General features: G+C 42.6%; 1 protein-coding gene across 8 annotated transcripts in view; it reads left to right on the forward strand.

Annotated features, from left to right (window-relative positions):
* LMNTD1 (lamin tail domain containing 1) overlaps positions 1-16,492 on the forward strand; it is a 295,666-nt gene that overhangs the window by 21,955 nt on the left and 257,219 nt on the right. The window contains exon 1 of one of the 8 annotated variants that reach the window (XM_074937322.1): positions 14,005-14,196. The exons of the other annotated variants lie outside the window; for them this stretch is intronic. The gene's annotated coding sequence lies outside the window, so the exon portion shown is untranslated. Of the gene's footprint in view, positions 1-14,004; positions 14,197-16,492 lie in introns of those variants that run through there. 8 annotated transcript variants of the gene reach the window in all.

Genomic DNA, 16,492 nt, shown 5'->3' on the forward strand with positions numbered 1-16,492 from the left:
TTATAATAAGACAAACAATGTATCCAGGTGGAAAGCAATAAACACACACTAAATTGCTTATAGTCCCTCTTTTTCTTCATTCAAACAGTGATAGCAAATAACCTCTAAACCTCTGTTTTTCTTTTCACTTAGTTTGTGTCACTCTTCGCACTTAAATCAGAAGACAGTATAATCTTTTTCTGCCATTTCTGTTTGACTGTAGTGAAAGCCTTTAGAAAAAATGGCAAATGCTGTTACAAATTTAACCATAGTTCAGGTAGTAAGTTCAGACTTCTTCCGGATCATAATACTGAGTAAAAATTTAAGTAAGAAGATCTTGAATAAAATTAATTTATTTTTGTAAAGTATTTTGTAAAGGGATCTCTTGACTAACTAGTGAGTTTGTTTTGTTTTGAAAGACTAATAAATCCGTTTATCTGTTGTAAGGTTATCATTCTGTTTATCTATGCTAATTAAATGCAGCTTGTAAAGTAATAAAGACTTTGCACATAAATAATACAATTCATTCAAGGTTCTCTGTGATGGATATTACAGACCTTTGGTACTCAAAAAGGAGTGCTAAGGGGTATGGCTTCTCCATACCAGTTTCTCCAGTTTCCCTTACTAAGACTTGCTGAGGTGTGTAACCTAAGACTTAGAGGAGTACTTCCTGCAGGTGCTGAAGTGGAAAGTAGTAAGAACAGCTGGACCCAGTTCCTAAGAGGAGATATACAGAGGCAAATGGAATATAAAGGTATCTGTTTAGAGAGAAATTCTTCTCTGCTTCCCACCTATGAGAAGGGGGGAGGGATAGCTCAGGGGTTTGAGCATTGGCCTGCTAAACCCAGGGTTGTGAGTTCAGTCCTTGAGGGGGCCATTTAGGGATCTGGGGCCAAAAATGGGGATTGGTCCTGCTTTGAGCAGGGAGTTGGACTAAGATGACTTCCTGAGGTCCCTTCCAACTCTGATATGCTATGTGAGAGGGTTTTAAAATGTACATGTTTTGTATGTGATTTGTTTCTTGGAATAAAGTCTATTTTCTGAGGATCCTTTATGAAGAAAGTTTACTTGGTTCCGGCTCTAAACTGACCTCTTTTACCAAAAGAGGGATCTCTTCCCAAGGCAGTTTGTCTCTGGATGTTTTGTGAGTGGGGTTCTGAAGCTGGCTCTAATCTGTATCTCAGACTGAATTGCAGATACTCATTAGTTAAACCTTACAATGCCCATATGAGGTTAATAAGTAATGTTATCTCAGTTCGACAGATGGGAAGGTGAGGCACAGAGAGATTAAGTGACTTGCCCAGGGTCACATAACAGGTTGATGGCAGAGTCAAGAGTACAACCTCAGAAACCAGGTGTGGGATACAGGTGCACACCTGGCTTAAAATCGCTAGACAGCACTCCTTTCCTTTAAGTAACAAGTTATCATCATGGTTGCAGCTCTAATGTATTGTTCTCTGATGTAGGGTTAAAGTCACATGCACATCAGCAATGGCTTGAACGACTGTGTTGTGTGTGGAAATTCTGAAGGAGTTGGAAGACCAAAGTCCCTTCAGTAATCTATAAGGCCACTATCACTATTTCAAGCTTGTTGACCTCTTCATGACCAGCATAGAATCTCCTCCATGAAAAGCGACACTTTTGTGTAGCTATTCCATCGCAACCCCATTTTGCACTGACATGAGGAGTATATTCAGTGATATGGAGGGTTGTGCGCAGAATTTTCTTGCCTGGATTAATTTTCCCCTTAAGGCATAGTTAATTGCTGGATTGAAGACAGCATAGCAATAGTCCATAAAATTCCATTGTAGAAGACTCAGCAGTGATTTCCCGGATTGAGTACAATGTTCACTCAGGGTAGGATTCACCCTGTGTAGAGGGCCAGCACAAGGCCTATGCACTTCTTAAGCCTTATTTTGAGGGCTTGAGTGGTGTATAGGCATTATGCTGCCCCTCTGGACAGGCATGAATTTCACCCTCAGTGACTTTTTCTCTGGGTAGGTGGGAGGGTTCTTGGGATACCCAGGACTGCAGTCACCTTGTTACTGCCCTGCCTCCAGCATGAAGGAGACTTGTGCTCACCTGGTGTCGGGTCCCTGGCACCACCAGCTTGTGAACTACTCAAGCGCTCTCCTCTTGGGAATGCCAGTCCTTATTTTGCCCCGCAGGTTAAAAATAGGTGTACCCCAGTCCCTGAGCGCCTTTGAAGCATTATCCTGTAGTGTCCAGCCCTTTATCCACTAAACACTCACAAAAATACCAGGACTGCTATCCCCAAGGGAACAGTGTACATACCAGCTTGTGAGATTCAACTCTGGATCAGCTCCTTGTATAACCTTGTGTCTAAATAAGGTCTCCTCACCCCCAAAGTCATTTGTGGCATTTCAGCCAAGGCTGGTTGTGATCTCCTTTTCATGAATGTCATCGCACTACTGCCCGTTTACTTCCTCATTGGAGGATAAGGGCATGTTCTCTTAGTCTTGTACTTATATTCCCTAAAATTCATTGTCTGTTCAGAGTCAGTATAACCACCCACCGCTTGTTTTTTCCCCTGTGGTCTTTCCTGTGGACTTCACACCTCTATTGGACTTTCTATGTAAATGGGTATCTGTTGTGTTAGCTTACAATGCTTCTCAACAAGGAGAGGGGTACACAAACATTTCTTCCCTGCTAGAAAACCTGTTTATTAACCCTGCCTTGTTACAGGCCTTAACACATATTTAGTATACACTCATAACTCCTTACAGAGTATCTGTAATACCATTGTGAACTATATGTAATGACCAGTGTGGCCCTGGCTTTCATTTAAGACCTCACATGGTATTCCTTGGTGAGCCAGAATGTACATACTAGAATCAGGAGATTCCTGTAACCCCCTTGCCAGTTGGCACTGAGGGGTTCTTAGGTGACAGTAGGATTCTACAATATGACTTTGGAGTCAAAACATATGTTAATATATTTTATTACATGGGAGGCAAATAAAGAAAATGAGCTGAGAGGTTGTAGCAGGGCAACAACTCACCAGCATGGTACCTCCTGCTGGTCAACTGGGAATTAGCTCTTTCTAGTCTTCTGAGCGCCCTCTGCAGGCCGGTGTCTTGCCTGCCACTGGCCCCCCCATGTCCCTTCCAGACCCCAGTGCCCTTTACCCTGGGGTTCTGCCACAGCAGTATCCCTATACTCTGGGTCTCCCCTCCCAGGAGAACCCCCAACCCCACCTTGCCTCAGTGGCTACTGCCAGTCATCATCTAACCTCCACTGACTGGGGCAGAATGCAGTCTGTAATGGCCACTCATCATTGGCATGAGTTAGGACCAGCTGCCTCTGCCTATTCCCAGGCTGCCCCTCTGGAGCCTCAGTACCATTCTGGGCCTTTACCAAGGCCTGCAGGTTTACCAGACTGGAGCTCCCTTTGCCCTTCCCCAGCACTGCTCAAGCTCAGGTACCTTGCTCCTAGGCAGCTAGCCCTTCCCACTCCAGGGCTAGAGTGAGACTCTCCCAGCTTCTGGCCCACAGCCCTCTTATAAGGACCAGCAGGGCCCTGATTGAGCTGGCCACAGCTGTGGTCAGCTACGTAGTCAGCTTCCCTCAGCTGTTCTTAATCCCATTCTCTTCTGCAGCCCTCTCTAGGGCTGCCTTTAACCGCTTCAGGGACGGAGCGGGGTGACCACATATGTTTTGGGCTAATTGCTACTGTAGTGCACTTACTGCAAGTACAACTTCACTGCTGAGTTAATGTACAAGTTTACATGTTCCTGATTTCTATTCTCTCTCTCTCACACACACACACGTTCCCCAGATCAGCATTAGTTTTCCAAGTTCTTCTGAGAAAATATGCATTTTCCACTGATTCTTAAAAGGCCTGCTCTTATAAGCATGCATCCTTCATATCTGCCATGTACGTGCACCCTTCATGACCCTATCTGCATGTAACTTAGAGGAATTGCTTCATGTAAGGAATACTACACTGGAAACTAATGTGAGAGTCAGACAGCTATGGCCAAATGATTTCTGACTATGGTTCCCAAAGCAAACTCCACACATCTGTAATATATTTAAGGCACTGCTTACTCATGCCTTCTCCTCCCTGTGGTCCCTTTTAATGAAGGGTATGAAAAATTAAACTCCTTAGTAGATTCCAGCAAACTAAACAGGCCTCCGAACAAATGCCTAGTATTTTCCTCACACACCATTATATCCATAACTGTTACTAGCTGTGGAATTTACATTGATAAATGAAATGGGATCTGTTATGAGTTTCCTGCAACTTATAATACATTTGGGGCCACATGCTGCCTGAGGTTGGGGGCTGTTTTGTGGCCTTTAAATTAGCAATGGTTTTTGTGAGGCAGTAAGAATGAGTGAGCGTACAGTATGTAACTCCAGAATTACATTTATTAACAAAATAACAGCAAAATAGCACAGAGGGGAGTAAGCAGACTAAATTACATTTTGTGATGGGTGTAGCTAAGTAAAAGTAACAGAGAGGTTGTAACTGTTCTCTGTATCCCGCACCTTTAAATAAAAGGAGATTTCCTGTCAGCTGGAGACAGGGCAGTGAGGCAATCCAAGATGGATGTAACTATAATCTACTGGGGAATTACGTAAAACATATTTGTTCTTTGGTTGATTTCCTTAAAGAGATACCATCAACTTAGATGTTACATTTCTGTTCAGTCTGTGGGGTTAATGCAGTTGTTAGACACATCCTAGTGTAGTAACAAGCAATATTTTATTCCTTAGAAGATATGAAATCTGCCAGAAATCCCAGTAAGAATTTGGAGGCCCTGCCACGATCAGCCAAGTTGGTAAAGCCACACAATAGTAGTATAGATAGTAGGATGGTCACATAATCAACGTGCAGTGCCACTACATTCACAAGGAGAATGGGATGCCGAAAACTGGTAACTATAATTTGAGAAGGTGACACATAAAAAGACTCAGACATGGAGGGAGCTAAGAAAGGGGAAGCTCTCTGAACATTAAACAATGGTCATATTACACTTAGAGCTGGGCACAAATTTGGTTTGGTTTGGTGACTGAATTCGGAGGGGGCGGGGGGATGTTTCAGGTCAATCAGAAACAGAAATTTGTTGGTATTCTCAGTGAAGGAAAAACCTGAAAAAAAAATTCATTCTGGTTCAGATAAAATGTTTCATTTGACCTGAAACAAAACGTTTTATTTTGGGGTTTTTTTAATGCTTAAATATTTAAAATTTTTGAAACAAGTGTCATTTCAAAAGGAAAAATCAAAATGTTTTTTTTTGAAAATGTTGAAACAAAACATTTCAAGTTTCCTATTTTTTTTTTCATTTTTTTCAGCCAAAACTGTTTGCCAAATTCAACCCCAATTCATTAATAGCTTTGTTGCCTCTGAAATGTCATCTTTTGGGGGAATTTACAATTCACAAATCAAAAATAAATTTAATAAATACATTAATGTGGCTAGATCTACTTACCGAATATATTACAGTAATGCCTCAGTAACTCCAATCAGAATTAGGCTATTGTTGTGCTAAGTATTGTCCAGACTTAGGGAGAGAATTAACTCCTGTACCCAAGGCCATCCCTAGGCGGGTGTGGGGCCTGGGACAAATCAGCCTCCCCGCTAGTCTCCTCGTCGTCCGCCCGATGCGCCCACCTCATCTGCCCGCCCACCAGCCTCCACACCCCGCTCCCGCCTGCCACTCACCTCCTCACCCACCTGCCCGCCGCTCACCTCCCCACTAGTCTCCTCGCCGCCCACCCGGCGCGCCCATCCCATCTGCCCGCCTTCCTCCTCACCCCCTCCCATCTGCCCTCCTGCCACTTGCCTCCTCACCCACCTGCCCGCCACTCGCCTCCCCACTAGTCTCCTCTCCGTCCACCCGGTGCGCCCCCCATCTGCCACTCTCCTCCTTGCCATCTGCCCACCCACCTGCCTCCACACCCCCCTCCCGCCTGCCCACCCGCCACGCGCCTCCTCACTCGCCTGCCCGCCGCTTGCCTCCTCGCTAGTCTCCTCACCGTCCATCCAGCGTGCCCCCCTGTCCACCCAAACCCCACGCTCCTCCTCACCATCCACCCACCCACCTGCCGCTTGCCTCCCCATTTGCCTTGTCACCTCACTCGCCCACCCACCTGCCTCCTGCCCCATCTCCCTGCCCACCTCCTCACCTGAATATCGGGACAAATGGAGTCCCAATCACACATCGGTCGGGACGCAAGATAAAAGGCTAAATATTGGGACAGTCCCAATTTTATTGAAGTGCGGGGGCCCCCAAAGCATGGGGCCCCGAGTGGTCGCTTCGATTCGCCCTACCCAAGGGACGGTTCTGCCTGTACTGAGGAGCTTACAATCTAACAATATATAAAGAACAAATACAAATACCTCTCAGGTTATTGATTGAATGCCTAGCTTCCAGGAGATTTGAGGGAGATTTCCAGTACAAATACTCCCATCACAAGGCATCACTTAATAAGATTTTTACCCTAATAGTTGAAATGCGCCATTGGGAATCATGATGGTATCCCCAGAGTGCACAGGATGAATGCCTATTGCCAAAGTATAAAGAAGATGGCAGTCTTCCCAGACCATGCATCACCAATAAGGAAATGGTATGGGCAGCAGCTTCATAAGATTGAACCTGAGAATACAAAAACAATCTCTGTTCCAGGAGAAGGCCCAGATGCTAATAATTGGAATGGGAAAATTTATACTTCATTAATGAGGAAGACTGTGGATGCACAAAGTGCCAGCAAAGCAGCTCTATTGGCCAAGCAGTGAGGCTACAGATGTATGCTGAAGGAACATCAATGTCAAAGAGAAATTAGGCCAGTAATCCTCAATGCACCAGAATAATCAACACAGGTTAACTGCCTTGGCTGAAAAACCCTCCTTGCCTCAAAAAAGGGCTGAGAAATCAAATATGACTTCAGCCACACAGCAAAAAACAAAAACAAAACAAAAACAAAAAACCACTAATGAAGGCATCGCTGCTGCAAAGAACTAGTCTGGGGCCTGGGGATACTAAATGGGAAAGCAACAAATGATGGGTTCAAGAAATGCTGTTCAAATCAAGCGCCATTCCACAGGTGCGGCAGAGAGCTGGAAATGGCCTAATTAGAGGCATTTCTGACAGGAAGTTCATTAGCTGACCATGGTTAGGAAGGAACTGAGGCTGAGTGTTCTAGACGGCACTGAGAAGAGGCACTGTCAATTGGTCTCACCATGAGGTGGGTCAGCTGCTTCGGACAGCTGAGGAAACTCCGGCCTGTCTCTCACTAGTGGGCTGAGGGTCATGCATGGGAACTCAGTTGATATGGTATCTTCAGAGAAGCTAAGCTTTTCCTGAGGGTGGGGAGCCTCTGTACTGATTTCTCCTGCACAGGTGCAGGACCAGGCAATGAGGAAATAGGGTGAAAGAAGAAATATGGGGAAAACTTATTTATCAGGCTTTGATAAATGAGAATACGTTTCTCTTTTTTGCTTGGTTAATAAGGATGATACTTCTGCCAAATATCAAATCTAGCTAAGTATGGGAAGGAAAGCAGAGTCCAACAAGCATTATCTCCTCACCTCCCCAAGTTCATGGAAAACCATCTGTGAGAGCAAGACATGGCTGGAACCACAACTTGGTTGAGGCGTGTCAGCTTGGTGGTATGGACACAACTAGGTGATAGACACTCCCCTAGCCTGAGTAGTTTTAGATGGGCTTTCCAGTAGGATCTTGTGCTGCACCACACCTTGCAGGGTGGTTTAGTGTTCGAACTCAGGCAGTCAGCCAATGACAGCATGATTTCAGACTCTGACGCAGTGTTTGAGTAACTCCTCTCTTCCTGTGGGCATTTCCATGCAAGGAATAATTTTCTCCCACATATTTAACAAGAATTCATCTTTATTCAAGAATTTCTTGGTTTACTCTTGCACAATATTTTAACCATAACCCTAATTGCTTCTAAAGCACATCATCTTGTATTTAGCAACATAGCATAAGAAGGACACGAGAACAATATTCACATCTTGTGAATTTCAAGGTATCTTTGTGGAATTTAAAGTAAATTACATTGTTCTTTTGAATAATCTCTTGGGACTTTGAAACTGAAATCTTTCCCTAACTTAGAACATTTTTGTTAATTTTAATGTGAGCATTTGGTCTGAGCACAGGATTTGAATTGCACTCCTGGATCTGCATTTGTGGCCTTGGACAGTCACTTGACCTCTTTTCCTCAGTTTTCCGATCTGTAAATTACTGACATTCCTAATTTAAGCATGCTGTAGGGACTAATTTAGGGTGGTTGAAGTGAAGTGCTTGAAGCTATACACTGCTACACAAGAGCTAGTCATTATGATTCCTCTGTTTTATTCTGTGACAGCCTGATTCTGTAAAACCTAAAGAAATGTCTGCAAGGCATCTTTCTGGTAACATATGGACACAGATTCCATGCATCAGTTTTTTGGCAATGTAACTGATCCTCAGCCATGAAAAATCACTAAAATCCTAATAATTAGGTGAAGGAAAGTAGTAAGCAGGGAAAAAATTGGGACAACCTGAATAAATGGAGATGTCAGAGGGTAAGATATTTTTAAGTGCCTGAGTGATTCAGGGGCACAAGTCCCATTTGCTCCTAAATCACTAAGACACTTTTGAAAGTTCCACCGAGAGTCTTCAGATAAATTCTTGGCCCAGATCTTCAAAGGTATTTAGCCACCTAACTCCCTTTGACTTCAATGGGAGCTAGGCACCTAAATACCTTTGAGGACCTGGAACATTCTTCTGAAGACTACCTGAATAATTAATAAGGGGAGCATGTTCTCCAAAGACTTTGAACGGGCATTCACAAGACATTTCCTGTGTTAATTAAGTTTTAAAGATGAGGAGAAGAGTTTGCACCCTTTTTGTCTTTTCTTCATGTATAAAGAAGGCCCAACATATTTTTAAAGGTATTTTCTGCTTGTATTTTTGCACTGGAAATTCAGGTCTTGTCTAGCCTAGAAGAATGTCTAATGCCTGGAGAACTAGTGAAATGACGACATCAGGAGAGTGAATGTTGAGCACTTGATAGTGGAGAGGAATTCTAGCCAGACTGTTTGAAATTCTGTGTCTTGTTTGTGTTTAACTTCAGTGACTCTACCGTAGATATTAAAAGATCTCAATGTTAATGATTCAACATCCCACTCCTTACATTAAATATAGGAGGGAGTTACAACTTCTGGGACAGTAGGTTCTCCTGCAAAAGGCGGGGAGAGTTGATGTTCCCAGGGTTATGGTTTTATCCTGAATGTCATGATAATTGATTATTTTTTCTTAAAACCCTAAACCCTGGCATCATGTGAATATACCAGAATTTCAGCTTTCTTTTTTCTTTTTAAAGAAGTTTTTAGCCCTCATGTTTTTTGAGAAAAGCTGGAAAACACAAACCCTAAAGGCTCAAAGGCCAGAAAGCAAATAAACAGGATCCAAATGCATTATTTTGAAAATCTCATTATTTTTAAGACAGTGATTTTTGAAAGTTTAGTATTGATAATGCTGAAGTCCTGATATTTCTAAGAAGAAAATAATTAAGCATTTTCAGGCCCTGTTTATACACCATAAACCCAAACTTTAAAAAAAAATCCTTACCAGATTGCTTTAAGAATCTTTAGTATTACAGATACACTTGTTTCATAACTTTATCTCCACTTGTCTCTTGTTTAACAGCATAGAGGACATGGATTAAGAAGGAAGGGAAGCAGTCTGGCCATGACAATCAAAACATCCTAATAGAATATTATACAAGCTCATTTGCAAACTTCAAATCCAGAACTGAGTTTGGATTTTGGGTGTACTCAAATATGGTGGGCTGATTTGGGCTCATATTTATTTATTATCAAAGGTTGGAAGAATGACAAACAGGGAGATAGAGTCAGGAAGGGACTATTAAACACAGCTTTAAAGTTTGTGTTACTCTTGGTACTGGAAAGAAGAATGACCATAACCAGTTTGCTATGTGTTTATAGTTTTTACCTGGATATGTTGTTTGTCTTATAATAAACCTCTTGACTCACTAATCAACTATCCAGAGTAACTCTCTGAGCTATGACTGTGCAAAGATGAATGTCTTGGGTTTTGAAATTATGCAGCAAAAGGCTACTCTGAATATTTTAGCTACAGCATGATATATTATCTAATAAAATACAAATGAGAGAGGCTTATGGTATGCTGAGAAACAGCAGTCAACAGGCTGCTCAGAACAATGGGAAGGAGGGACTCAGTGAGGTATGAGATGCAGAGACTCAGTTCAGCACAAAACCTACAGGCATTAGCTGCCACTTACAATGTGAAAAACTCAGTGAAGTATGAGGTGAAATGGAAATCAATACACTATAGCTGGGTTACATTTCAAAACAGTTGATTAATAAATTAAATTGGCTAAAAGGAAATGAAAGTGAATATAAAAAGCATTAATATGTCTGAAATTATCATACAATTAAAACACAATAAATACATTTATTATCTTAATTTGCATACAGCAAGGCTGGTCAGGTTCATTATTAGCTTGAAAGATGTGAATAGCTGAAAGTTATAATGATTCATTTCTATACTTACTGGTGGTATAAATTACTAGAGTTGACACATGGAGAAAAGTGTAGCAGCATTGTGAAAATATCTATATAGAATGTTCCAATGGGCAGTTCAGGCAAAACTCCCATTAACGCTCCTTGCTTGGTCAAAAACTCCTCTTCATCTCCTTTTGCTTGAGTCAGGACTGCAGGATTAGGCATTGAAATCTTGTTTATTCCAGATGGATAATTTGAGGTAGTTTATGGAAGGCTAGTGATTGTGAACACTGAAAGTAAGGTCCTGTGTTTCTGGTAGAAAACATCTGAATCTGAGGATTCACCATCTTTCAATCAAGGCTGGATGTCTTTCTAAAAGGTATGCTGTAGCTCAAAACAAATGTTATGGGCTTGATGCAGAAATTACTAGGTGAGGTTCTCAGGCCTGTGTTATGCAGGAGGTCAGACTAAATGATTACAATGTTCCTGCTGGACTTGAAATCTATTAATTTATGAAGTGAAGGTCTCAAATTGGAATGTTACATAGTAGAAATCAATAGTTAATAAGGTTGTTAGAAAAATAATCTTTGCAGACAAGCCATAAAAGACTGCAGAAGAAAGTGATGGCTATTAATCTGATACAATGAGACAGAACAATGCGAAGAATCTCTTAGGAAATCACAGTATGTCATTCCCCACAACTATTACTTATCATGGTCGGGCTTAGAGGCCAACCAAGAATGGGTCCTGTGGAAAACAGCTTGTGTTCATTCAATTAAAGACTGTATCACAGTGCCTACACCAATAGGGGGCGGGGATTAAGGTTAGACAGGCAACCTCAATTCTGGCATTTCCCAACTTTTGAGTGCTTGATTTTGGAAAGTTAATGTTCTTCTAACATAGTTCATGTTGTATGTGTATGAGACTTCCTCAGTTTTTAAAAAAGTAAACTGAAAAAAACGAATTCCATCATGTGTCATCACATTGACACCCACATGTTTCATCAGCAGGGTTGGAACCTTTAGATCTGCCACACAGACCTCTGCCGTGTGAACTAACAAAGTCACTGATACTACTAGTAGGCTGTCAATCCTTTTGTGGCCCATCACTTCAGAGGGATGAGGTGCTTTGCCAGTGGCTTTTCACAGACATTTGCTGACTGCGGTGGAATGGTGAGACTCAGGAATCTTTGGTTCCTTTTCAGGCCCTGGAGAGGAATGTGCTGTAGTAGATACAGACTTTTCTGCCCACTTTCCCCAAGCATGACCCATTCTGCCCTGTCTCTTCCAATCTGTCTATGCCCCAGTCCTGTCTCTTCCCCACCCCTGGCTCCTTGTCCCAGTCTGATTCCCCTCACCTAGCCAATGCCAGCCTCCACTCCTTAGGCTTCTCATCCCAGTCTCCTTCCCCAGCCAGTCCTAGTTTCCCCTTTCTGACTCCCCCTACCCCTGCTCCCAGTCTCAGTTTCCTTACCCAGACAGTCTGTTTCCTCCCTCCTGGCTCCCCATCTGATCTCTCTCTCCCTGCTCCGGCCTCCAGTTATATGCCCAGCAACCACATTCCCCTCACCACTGGATCCCAGGCCTAGTCTCCCTTCCCAGACTCCTCGTCCAATCTCAAGGTCCATCCTTCGCCCAGCTTCTTCTCACAGTCCATTTGGCCAGGAACTATGGTTCTTCAGCAGATCTGTTTCCCCTCTCCTCACCTCCTTTCCCCCCTCCCCAAAAAAGTTTACAGTCCCAGTTTCCCTGTCAGCTGTTTGTCCAATCTTAATCTTATCCACTGACTCCCAGTCCCTTTCCCCATTTCCCTGCCCAGCTGCCAGTCCTAGTCTCCTTGCCCCAGCGGTCCTGGTCTCCCCCAACTTCCAGTCCCAGTTTCCATTTCCTCCCCCTCCATCAGTCTCCCATGCCAGTCTTCCTCCTTGGGCTCTTTGTCCCAATCTGGTTCTTCCCCCCACCTTCCACATTTGGCTCTTTTCCACTCTTCATTTGTTTCAGGTGCCTTCCTCTTCCACACTGCCTGGGCATCAGCAGGGTGGTGGGGGGAGTATTGAGAAAACAGGAGAGAGAGGCTCCCTGCGCTCAGTTCCTGTGCCTGGACCCAGATCTGAGCAGCCAAGAAAATTGAAGGGAAAGTCATGCTCAGCCCTAGACTGCAGTATCTTCAGTGTAGATGGAATCTTCTGTGAATTAAGCTGTGAAGTTCTGGCAAGTATCTATTCAGCATGTGAAATCTGCAATTTTTCGAAGATTTATAACTTGGCCAAATTTGAGTGGATTTTCACAGGGATGGCAAAAGGCAGATTCCTGATGCAAAGGTGACCCCCCCCCACACACACCAAATTTGAAGCTTTCCCCAAAGTGCAGGGGTGCTAGAGCTTCTCAAAGAAGAAGTTGCCCCAAAAAAACCCTAATGTATTTGCCCCCTGGCCTCGTTCTTAAAAGAGGCTGAACCTTTTGGACTGACATTTTCCAAAACTTTTCAGCCTGCGGCAGACACCCAGCATATAAAATTACTGTAGAAAAAGTTAAAGGTTGGCAAAGTTGTAAGCAACGGAAAATAGAGCTTTCTAATGGGCGGTATTGGGCAACCTTAATAATAGGCGGTACTACAAGTCCTTCATATAATGAAAGAGTTTTCATGTTTTTTGGCAGAGACCAAGATTTGAATGAGCACAGAGTAAAGCTGGACAAATTTTGTTGTTCAGTTTCCCAATGATTCATCAACACGTCTTTGAAAGCTCCCAGTTACTAACTTTGTTATAATAACACCTCTTTAGCACACACAATATGCTTTGCTTCAAAAAAGTAGCATTATAATGAGAGAGGAGTGGGAATACATATGCTTTTCATCTATGCTGAATAAAATCCTATAAAATGTAAAGCAAGTCTTAAAGGCACAAACAAGCATGAGACAGAAAAATGCTAGTAAAATAAATCCGTGTGGAAAAACATTTCAAATGCGTACTGGAAGCCTTTCATACCATACTATATATTAGAACTAGACTGAGAAAATTGTGTTATGAGTCACAGAATGGCTGATAAAGGCATGTCTCCAGAACTGATAAACAAGTTCCATGCAAATCTCTTGCATGTCATGTTACTTTTCCTCTGATAAATATTTAAAGAAGAGATTTGTCTTATCACAATCACTCTTTAATGTAGGACAGTGAGAAAAGACAGCAGATTTTTTTTATTATTGCACATGGGAAGTAACTTTACGTCTTGTGATTTTTTTGATTTTTTTTTTTTGGTCTGTGTAAGCAGAATTATAACAAACTTGTTAAAAACTATACCATACAAACTTTCATATACTATAGCCAGGAACCTGCAAACACTTAGGCATGTGAATATTACTCACATACATAAAGTTACCGACATACGTAAGTGTCTGCAGGAATGGGGGTCTAAGTAAATTTCTTTATAAGCAGTTGCTGTTCTAGTTTGCCTGTTTTCTGCCAGCACCTCTTGTGGTTTGCAGTGCCCAAGGAAACAGTAGAGCACAAGCTCCACCCTTCCAGTGGAAAGTTCATGGCAACCATCAATCAAAATTAGTTGCCTCTGGCAACCAACAACAAATCTGGCTGAGTTAATCACAGGGATCAAGCATGATGTGAGACATGGTTATTAGTACATTGATGTTCCGCTGAGAATTCCTGGCATCGGGAAGATTTAACATGCAGGAACTTCCAGAAAGTAAGTATTATGTAATGTCTGAAGGATAACTAAAAGAGAACAGCAAATTCCAGGATTAATTTAAAGCTCCTACAGCTTGGTTGTATCCAGTTGCTGTAACTTAGAGGAGGAAGATACCCAGAGCCAGCATTAAAACTAATGATCAGAAGATTAAACTCTTGCTCCTTTGAGATGTGCTTGATTATGTTATGGAGGAAAGCTACATGCTGAGAACTTCAGTCCTACCCAGTATCACTTGCAGTCTGCAGCAGTGTTTCTCCATTTGAAAATCTGCAGACATGGATATTTTATAGTGCTTGCATTTTTAATTTCCTAGTCTTATTAACTGGTTTATCATTTGTATCTATTTGTTTGTTTGTGTAATTCCTTCCACACCTCAGCAGGGTAAGAGGACTTGCATATAGCATGCGGTATACTGGGCCTGATTCTCTATTTCTAGGTATGCTGGGTAGTCATTTGCATCAGTGCAATACTTGTATAAAATGCTTCCATTCTTACTTAGGAGCATCTTACACCCACTTCATACTGGTGCAAGGTGCATGGCAACAAAGAATAGGAAAACACAGACAATTACACTCACACATGCATTATGTGCATGGGGCCAATTCATGCCTTTCACGAGGAAGGGCCAGAAAACAATGTGCAGCATTCCCAGGCAATCATCCCAACAAGGGCTGGGTATAGTTTTACAGCTTGACAAAGTGGGAGAGGGGCGGTAACACTCCAACCCAGCAAGGTCCAAACATCAGTGCACTCTGGATTCCATGGTGTACTTTCCCTTAGCTGTCTGCACCAAACCTTTTGTCTTTGACTGCAGGAGGCTGATGGGGGAAAGGATAGGGTTAATTTAAAGAGATAACAGGCGCACCTTTATCTTCTGCAAACCCAGGGTTGTGAGTTCAATCCTTGAGGGGGCAATTTGGGATCCGGGGCAAAAATTGGGGATCGGTCCTGCTTTGAGCAGGGGGTTGGACTAGATGACCTCCTGAGGTCCCTTCCAACCCTGATATTCTATGACTCTGTGAAATCCACAACGTTTCAAAAGGGAGCATGCAGCAGAGAGTGACTATTCTTCAGCTCCACATCTTTCCTGAGTTCCAAACGTAGGGAAGTGGCCTCTGTCGGGTGGGAGGGAAATGGATGCTGCTGCATTACAGCACTTCTTCTCCCAACAAAATCTGGCCCATTTTTGTGGAAACTCAGCTATGTTCACACCCTCTGTGGCACTTTCCTGAAGGCATGATCTGGTCCAGTGGTTATTTTTCCTATTCTCCTAGTGCCCTTTTGTAAGAAACGTGACATTTTTCAAAGAAGTCAAGTCAGAGTTCATCACTGGCTTGGCTTGACATTCACACATATATTGTAGATCAAGAAATGGAAGAATGATTTTGGCTAATGTAAAAGGTGAAAATTTCTGCAAAGTTTTAAAGCTCTCTCACGCTTATTCAAGATCTAAAAATAATTTCCTCCTTTCATTAATTCATTAGCAAAACCACAAACTGTATTGATAGAGTGTGACTTAACACCTGGTGCAGCACAGAAGTCATGGTAGAAAAGTATCCGGCAATGCAACTATTGCAGCAAACTCGCTGCCCTGATCACTTCTAACATGTACTCCCACTCAAGAGGAAAACGTTTCCATTTGGAAATCAGTGATTGAGACAATGTTGCCTAGTGAATAGAGCATGGGACTTAGATGACCTGTGTTCAGTTCCTGGCTCCCTAGCTTGCCATGTGACTTTGGGCAAGTCGTGTCACTTTTTTGTGTCTCAGTTTCCTCATTTGTAAAATGGAGATAATGATACCTCAATTGTAAAGCGCTTTGAGATCTGTGTATGAAAAGTGCTGTGTAAGAGCTACTTATTATTTTAACCTGGTTTTGATCATGCATCTTGAATTCAACAAGAGTCATTCCTTTCCCTGGTACAAATCGGTTTAGCTTTCCTGAAGTCAATGAAGCTGCACTCAGGGTCAGATTTAGGGGCAGTCAACCCAGGCAACCACCTGGGGTGCCAGGCTTGGGGGGCTGTTTTTGTCGTTAGCAACAAAAGGGAAAATAGAATGTTTGAAGTAAAATGTTTCAGGTGTTCTGTATGTGGAAATCAGATCACTGACTTCAAATTTCTAGTCTCAACTGTGGTTTGGTATTCAAACATTTAACAAATGGAGGGGGCGAGGGGCATGAAGACACTGCACTGATTTACCCCAGCTGAGGATCTGGCCTATCATTTGATATGTTTGTCTGCATTTGTGCATCAGCACCTTTAATGAAGTTACCTCTGCTTTGGTAAGTGTT

This window comes from Natator depressus, chromosome 1, assembly GCF_965152275.1.
Source record: "Natator depressus isolate rNatDep1 chromosome 1, rNatDep2.hap1, whole genome shotgun sequence".
Taxonomy (NCBI): Eukaryota; Metazoa; Chordata; order Testudines; family Cheloniidae; genus Natator; species Natator depressus.